Source organism: Physeter macrocephalus, chromosome 4, assembly GCF_002837175.3.
Source record: "Physeter macrocephalus isolate SW-GA chromosome 4, ASM283717v5, whole genome shotgun sequence".
Lineage (NCBI taxonomy): Eukaryota > Metazoa > Chordata > Mammalia > Artiodactyla > Physeteridae > Physeter > Physeter macrocephalus.
Window position 1 is genome coordinate 82,185,968 of NC_041217.1, and position 8,091 is coordinate 82,194,058.

At 47.6% G+C, this 8,091-nt stretch overlaps 1 protein-coding gene across 1 annotated transcript in view; it reads left to right on the plus strand.

The window, feature by feature from the left end:
• Positions 1 to 1,177: 1,177 nt before the first annotated feature.
• The window catches only part of NGF (nerve growth factor), a 36,564-nt gene continuing 29,650 nt past the window's right edge, over positions 1,178 to 8,091 (plus strand). Inside the window, exon 1 of the mRNA XM_007103024.3 lies at positions 1,178 to 4,323. The gene's annotated coding sequence lies outside the window, so the exon portion shown is untranslated. The remainder of the gene's footprint in view (positions 4,324 to 8,091) is intronic.

The window sequence follows — 8,091 nt, forward strand, 5'->3', positions numbered from 1 at the left end:
AGGTTGCTATGACGATTAAATATAATAATGCCTATGGATGGTTAACATAGCACCACGCACGTAAGCCTTGAAAAGTTTAGGGTTCTTGTTGTCATGGTTGTTATCACAACCTGTCTTCCCCATGCCAGGTCCTCTTGCAACTCTTTACTCAGGTCAAGCTTCCATGTAGAAAGTGCAACCTAGCTTCCTAAGCACTATTCCAGGATTTAGGCTGGAGCACCTCTCCCCCACCTGCAAGGGTCTGTCCCTGTCGCAGAGCATTTACAGCCAGCTAAGAATTACTCCCACAGATTTCTGAGATCCACTCCTTGCTGCCTCCATGTGGCTCTGTCATGTGGAAAGGCAATGTCATGCTATGCACAGACAGGGGACAGCTCCTTTCCTTTCTTACAAGGGGTTTGGTGGTGGTCTCACCTCGTTCTCACCTCTCATTCCTGGGATGGTCACAAAAGCAAGGGAACCGTGGCCCTTGAAATGAATTTATGCAGCAATAGGTAAAAGGAAAAGGGGCCCAGCACTTAGCTTTTGCCATTGGTCTTACCAGAAAGTGCTGGACTGGGACAGAAAAGCAATCCCAGAGAGAAGGGTCCTCTAGCTTCCTTGGACTCAAGGAGAAGTAAATTGTAGGTTGCCTGATTTGTGATCAAAGCTACCAAAATTTATAAAATGTTCTGAGGATGTTTCTGCCCATGTGTTCCTAAGTAAACCTATAAAAACGGAGGAATATTTTGGTTCCAACAAAACTGGTGATTAGGACTAACTCCTACTGCCAAGGTGAGGTCTGTCTTAAAGCTAACTATTCAGCAGGTGTCCCTGGCTTCTCACTGCACTGTTCTGGGCTTTAGCAGGATATAAGGACGTTTAAGACTTGGACCTGCCCACAAGGGACTTAGGAACTGACTGGCAGTTCTTACTTCATTTTAATTCCAGTGAAGCCTTTAGACTTTTGGGAAAAAGAATCACTGGGATGAATCTAATACCACAGGGCTGGCTGTCAGATGGATTCTTCTATGACCCGGTGGCCTTGGACATGAAAAGGAAATGAAAACATTTCTTTATGAGATTTTCTTCCCCCCTTCCTCATGTTTCCGCCGTCTGCCCCGTCTACCCTCCACACCACACATACACATGCACATACACACACACGCACAGGCACTTATAACCACACGCACACATACACACATACATACACCCACACACCCCACATGAAAAAGTGAAGACATTGTTGAGGCAGCTGCAAACATTCAAAAATTGCATTACCTTCCTGACTCAAATAGCCATAGAATCCTAGCATTGAAAGAATCATGTGAAATCATTCAGTCTTTATATAGAGATATAGATATAAATTTTGAAAAAAAAGGAAAAAAAAAAGCCAAAAAGGTAGCAGGTGAAGTGCCTTGTCTAAAATCAGGGTCATCAACCAAGCCCAGCTCAGGCCTCAGGTCATTTCTTTTCTTCACTCTTTCATCAGCTATTTCACAAGCACCAATTTTGTGCCAGGAGCCGTGCCAGGCACCCTTGATACAAGGTGGACAAAAACTGTACAAAGTTCCTCCCTCACAGGGCTTACAGACTAGCTGGGAAGACAGTGGTAAGAATCACACAAAGGAATGGGCGGTTTCCACTCTGAGAAGTGCTCCATGTGAGAGATCCACATGCCATTGGAGAGGGGGTCCTAGGGGCCAGGGATGGTTCCTGGAGGAAGGCATGATTCATTTGAGAGCGGAAAGGTAGGCAGGAGGAGAAGGAGAGATGCTCCCCAGATAAAGGGAAGTCTCCCTTCCTCACCCAGGAAGATATTTCCGACAGCGGTGTGCTGGAGCGGGCTCGGACAGGCTCTCACCTGCTCCACCATGAGCTTCTCTTCCCAACTCCACACTCAGTGAGGTCACACTGGTAGCTTGAAATTAGCCACGGTGGGAGTATTTACACCCCAGAAAGCAGCAGATGCTACAAATCAAGGTCCCTCCCACTTTGGAGAACCGTCTTTACCAACACACCATGGACTCCAACTACATTCCACCTGCTTCCTGCTGTGGACAGCACAGACCCTGACCTTTAAGCCAAATGCCTGTCCCCTTCCTGCAGAGACTCTTCCAAGAGCCTATTCCCAGAAAGGCACTGTCAACAAGTGACTGGGGCCTTGCGGCTGTTTATGTCACACCCTGGGCCATCTGGCTTCTAAGAAAGAGCCCTTTCTTGTGGTCTTTGTCACCCCCTTGCCATCTAATGATATTTATCAACCACCTCTATGAGGCACTTGGTCAGGCAGATCTCCAGTCAGGCTTTGACCTCTCAGGAATTCGGGGCCTGGCTGAGGCTGCTAGGCTGACATTGTTCTTCCTTAATATAACTCGGGCTGCTCGGGGCACAAGAACCAGGGGCTGAAAGCCCAGCCGAGGGCACGAGATCAGGAGATGGCACCACTACTGTTTTTCCCAGTCTGTTTCTAGGCACAGGAAACACCAGGTGAGCACAGGTCAGAGTTCACAATATATATGATTTGGTCAAGTTTTAAAAACAACTGATTCTACTATCCTTGCACCCTCACTGTCCTTCCAGTTTTCTAAAGGGATTTGCCAAAAGAAAGAGTGAGTTTTGAGTTCTTACAAAGACTGACAGGAAGCAAAGCAGGTGGACATCGCAGAGGCGGGGCTTTACAGTGGAAGTACCTTTGTTTCCAGGGCATGTGTGCACCTGTGTGTGTGTGTGTGTGTGTGTGTGTTTCTGTGTGTCTGCGTGGTGTCTGCTGTGCACACAGAATATGGGCTCTGGATGATGGTGCAGGTGCAGATGAGGCAGTCAGCAGGGCTGTGAGATGGAGAATCTTGGAGGAAAAGACCAGCCATGGAGTCTGGTTGGGAAAAGTAGCTGGACGCTCTAGATGACTCCCTCTGATCAGCTCCCAGCTCCCGGATGGGAGCCCGTGATGCTCACACTTGGCTCACCCTGGGGAGGGCACCCGCTGTGCTATGGAAACTCAACCATTTACTAGCTTAACCTCTAATCAGATTTAAAAGCTGGGTGACACCAGCCAGCAAGTCTCCCAGCCAGGGTTTTCAGTTAGAGCCAGGCATGAGCATGCAGGGAATAATTTCGGGGGTCCTGTGAAGCCGCCCAACGTTATGTGCTCACAGCGCACTCTGGGCACCACCCCTTAGGTGGGCTGTGAGTCTCCAGATGGCTTCCCTTAAAAGCAAAACCCAAAGTGATCAGGGCGGCATTACTAACACCTGCTCTTGAATTAGATTCTCAGATTATCAAACTGCACTCGCAGGGTGGATGCACTGAGGGACAGAGGCTGCCCAAAGGGGATGTCGGCGGGGGAGACCAGCAGGTGGGCCGCCAGGGTGGTAGGACATGGTGATGCCGCAGCGGTTGCTGTTTGTAGGTGCTCTGTATTTAGAGCACAGAGGAGATGATGAAAGAGAGAGGGTGGCTGGAGGTCACAGAAGATGTGCCAAAGGAGGTTGGCACAGGTGAGCTGCCCACAGTAATGCAGACGAGAGGCGGGTGGATGTGAAGACAGCCCCTGGCTGCTGTGCAGAGAAGCTACATCCCCTCCCTGTTCCTCTGCTGACACTGCCTTGGAGTCCAGGGGTACCTACTGACCCTTCCGGCAATGCGCCGTAATTCCGTGGTCCTGGCCCAGATCCCTGAGTCAGTGAGGCAGTCCAGAGGGCAGCCCTGTCCAGCCATCCGTAGGGGGACTGTGGGCGGTCCCCGTTCTCCACGGCAGTTGTGCAGGTTGTGTCCTGTATCAGGTATCCGGCCGAGGGGGTGAGTGGGAGCTCTGCTGATGGAAGGGCACCTTCCACTAATTCACACAAAGGCTCCACAGGATCTGGCTGCAGCCTGCCCCTGGGAAGCCCCCCTGGGTCCTGGAAGAGAGGCCACGAGAGAGGATGGGAAGCCCAGAGAAGGGGGAAGTTGTGTACCGTGGGGCCAGGGGAGGGGCAGCCTTTCTGGGAGGGAAAGGTGAAGACTGATGCTGCCTGCTTACCATCTCCTAGAGCAGCACGGGGTTATCTGTTTACTCCACCAAAAGCCACACGGTCTGAAGATCAAGGGATGTTTTCTTTATTAACATTGAAATAACTAACGAGTTTATGTTATCATGTGCATTGTCTAAATATTGTTAAATAAAATATCTTATTGCCAATAATTACCCAAACATTTCAGTGACACGGGACTCCTGCCAGAGGCAGGGATGGGATTCCAGTTCGCCAGTGAGAGCCAAGCGTTTACTTTGCTGCACATAGTCACTTGACTGGGGTCTCCTGACTGCGGCTCTGCTCAGTGGAAGCTCTTTATCAGTCCCAGGTGAAGAGAGCTCGGATAAAGTGCAAATTATTCTCTGTGGTCAGATCCCAAAGTATGTGGGTGACAAACACAGTGGCATTGTTTCCTTGAGTGAGTCTTGTTTTCTACTGTGGGAGGAATTCCAGACTTGAGAAGTCTGCATCCAGACTTCATAGATTTTTTTGTTTCTAATTGAGACAACACGACTAACGATAAAGAACAATACCAGCCTGGCTTCTAAGCTCCGAAAGACTCTGGGTCAAAACTTGACCTCCACAGGGATTGGACAGGCTCCAATAGCAACTACTCTCTTTGATTGTCAAGCCGGACCACAGGCTCCACAAGAGCAACTTTCTGTTGGCTTGTGGAGTGTGGAGACAGAGCAGATGTGTCTGCCTGCTAATGCACTGTGGGATGGAGTTGCTCTCTGGGCTTATTGAAATCAGATGCCCAGCCCTCAGAGCTGCCCTGCAAACACATGGTGGCTCCAGGCAAGCGCCATCACATTGGAAAATTACAAGAGCCATGACTCCACCTCCTCACCCCTGTGCAAGACTCCATTTTTACCAACTGGGCAAGAGAAAAGCCTTCCCTACTCCATTACACACTCCGAGGGGCCAGGCCCATGTCAAAATAAAGAACTTCTAGATAGCTAAAGTGGTATGAAAATTTGAGTACCAAAGACAATGCTGCAGGATGTGACCAAAATGTTAACATTGGTTATCTCTGAGTAGTGGGAATAAAAAGCATGATGGCATATCGGGAATTGTGCATACTTGTTCAAGAAAATTACACTTAATCCCCCAATAATATTCCACTTGTTACAAACAAATCCTGAGGTTATGGGGAAATCTTCTCTCTTAATATGCAATGTCATTTGAGAAGAATACATCTTAAAATGCTAGTTAGTTAATAAACTATTTCAGCTGCTCTAAGATTTAAAAGTTTAATCAAAATTGTATTGACTCTCTTTGAGATTTTCTAGGTTAAAATTATGTAATCTGAGTAAAACATTGTTAGAGTGAGTTTGTTTGTCGGTTGTTTGATTTTTGAGATTTACCTAAGCAAATATATATACTCTGGTTTCCTCCTCTGTACAAAAAACAAACAACTCTACTCATAGAGCTATTATGAGCATTAAGTGAGATAATCCATTTAAAGTATTTACCACAATAGCTGGCACATGTAAGATATTTGATAAATTTTAGCTATCATTAGCCATATATATATATATGTAATTTTCTTTTAAAGATGACACCAAGATTTGCAAAAAAAAAAAAAAAAAAAAAAGGTAGGCAATGAGCAGATATCAACTGTTTTCTTTTTTGAATTTATCTGAGATGCATGAGTGTGAACCAAATATCCAGGGCCCAACTCAAGTCTTCCAGCCTCCATCGGGTCTTAGATCTCGTCCCAGTTACTCCTATAAATAATGCATAATTTGGTGAGGCAGAAACTTAGGACTGAAAGGAGTCTTAGAGATAATTGGTCCAGACCATTTTACAGATGAGGAGACCGAGCCCAGATGTGTGATGACTTAACCGGATGTCACTGAGTAACAAAGACCAGACCAGACCCTAGGTCCCTGACTGTTTCCTAACTGTTTGTGCATCTCTTTTCACTCTGACAGATGGCTTCTTGTTTTCTCTAGTGGTTGATGTGTAAGGATACTGACTCCCCACTGGTGCCCTATACTACTCACAATATCACCCAGCACGTAGCATAGCCCTGGATATATAGCAGGTATTGGACAAATGGTTTGCTCAATGCACCTCAACAGCAAGTTTGCAGCCCCTGATATGCCAGGTGTATGCTGGACAGTATAAAGGATAGGAAGCTAAATAAGACAGAGTGACTGCTTTTGAGAAGCTTCCAGAGACTGACCAGGGAAGGCACAGAAGGGAACGAGGGGGAGGGGGGTCTCAGAGCAGGAAGACTTGTTTAATTTCATCTACAGAAAAATGAAGGTCAGAAATTGAATCACGTAATAAACCTCAGTGAGTTAGTTCTCCGGGCTCCTTATCCCAGACAAACTCCAAATCTCAGTATTTCCAAAATTTACATTTACAGCTCTTGACCTCTCTCCTTTAACTCCAGATTTCCATATTAACCGCTTACTTGCACTCTTGTCCAATAGGGATCTCAAATTTACCATGTCCATACCAAACTCTTGATTCTGCCCTTGAAATCTGCTCCTTCCCTGGTGTTCTCTATCACAGGAAATCACAGCTCCATCCTGCTGGATGCTAAAACCTTGGAGTCATTCTTGATTCTCCTCTTCCTCACTCCTCCATACCACAATCCATTCGGGAATCCTGTGTACGCTAGTCCTTCAGTAGACCCCACTCACAGTGTCTTCCCACTGCCATGCTAGCCCTGACCATTACCACCTCTTGCCGGATTATTACAGGGGCCGCCTCACTGATCTTCCTGCTTCTACTCTTGGTCCCCATTGTGCAAGCTCAGCCAGAGTGCTCCTTTTAGAATATATCAAATCAGGTCACTTTCCTGCCCAAAGCCTTCTAATGGCTTCTTCTCTCCTTCAGAATAAAGTCCGGGGCTTCCCTGGTGGCGCAGTGGCTGAGAGTCCACCTGCCGATGCAGGGGACACGGGTTCGTGCCCCGGTCCGGGAGGATCCCGCATGCCGCGGAGCGGCTGGGCCCGTGAGCCATGGCCGCTGAGCCTGCGCGTCCGGAGCCTGTGCTCCGCAATGGGAGAGGCCACAACAGTGAGAGAGGCCCGCGTAACGTAAAAAAAAAAAAAAAAAAAAAAAAAAAAAAGAATAAAGTCCGAAGCCCTCACCAAGGTCCATAATGCCCTAAAAGAGCTGTCCCAGTTGCCTCTCAGATCTCACCTTCTGCCACTCTCCCCAGGGATCACTCTGCCCCAGCCGCAGGGGAATGTTTGCTCTCTTCAGCCGAACACGTTCCTGCCTCAGGACCTTTACACTGGCCATCCTCTCTGCCTAGAATGTTTCTCCCACATTTCTGCATAGCTCTCTGCCACACTTTATTCAGATCTCTGTAAACATCACCTCATCAGAAAGACCTTCCTGTCACAAACTAGCACATCCCCAATTTGTACTTCCCAAACCCTTATCATGCTTTGTTTTTTTCTAGCAGTTATCACCAACTGACATTTTGTTGGTTATTTGTCCTTTATTTTCTGTCCATATCCACTAGAATTTAAGGTCCTTTAAAGCAGGCAACTTTTTCACCTTGTCCACTACTGTATCCCCATATCTAAAATAGGGCCTTGGCAGGTAGTAAGTTCTCTATGTATTTGCTAAACAAGTGAATGAACAATATGCTGTCATTCTGTGTTTCAGTTTAGCCGTTTGTGTACTTATCTCATTACTCCAACTAGACCAGTCCTATTCCCCTCTAATTCCTGCAATCCCTAGCATGGTGTACCTGCATGGAACAGGTGCTCATCACATGTGTGTTGAATTAAACTGAAAAATTGCTAAGCACTAGCCACAAATTATGTGACTTAAATCCAGTTCATAGCATCTATGAGGGGCGCTGTGCCCAGAGGGTTTGTTAATTTTTCTGAGAGATGGTCCCAGTATTTCTTTAGAACTTAGGCAATGGGCTTCCCTGGTGGCGCAGTGGTTGAGAGTCCGCCTGCCGATGCAGGGGACACGGGTTCGTGCCCCGGTCCAGGAGGATCCCACATGCCGCGGAGCGGCTGGGCCCGTGAGCCACGGCCGCTGAGCCTGCGCGTCCGGAGCCTGTGCTCCGCAACGGGAGAGGCCACAACGGTGAGAGGCCCGTGTACCGCAAAAA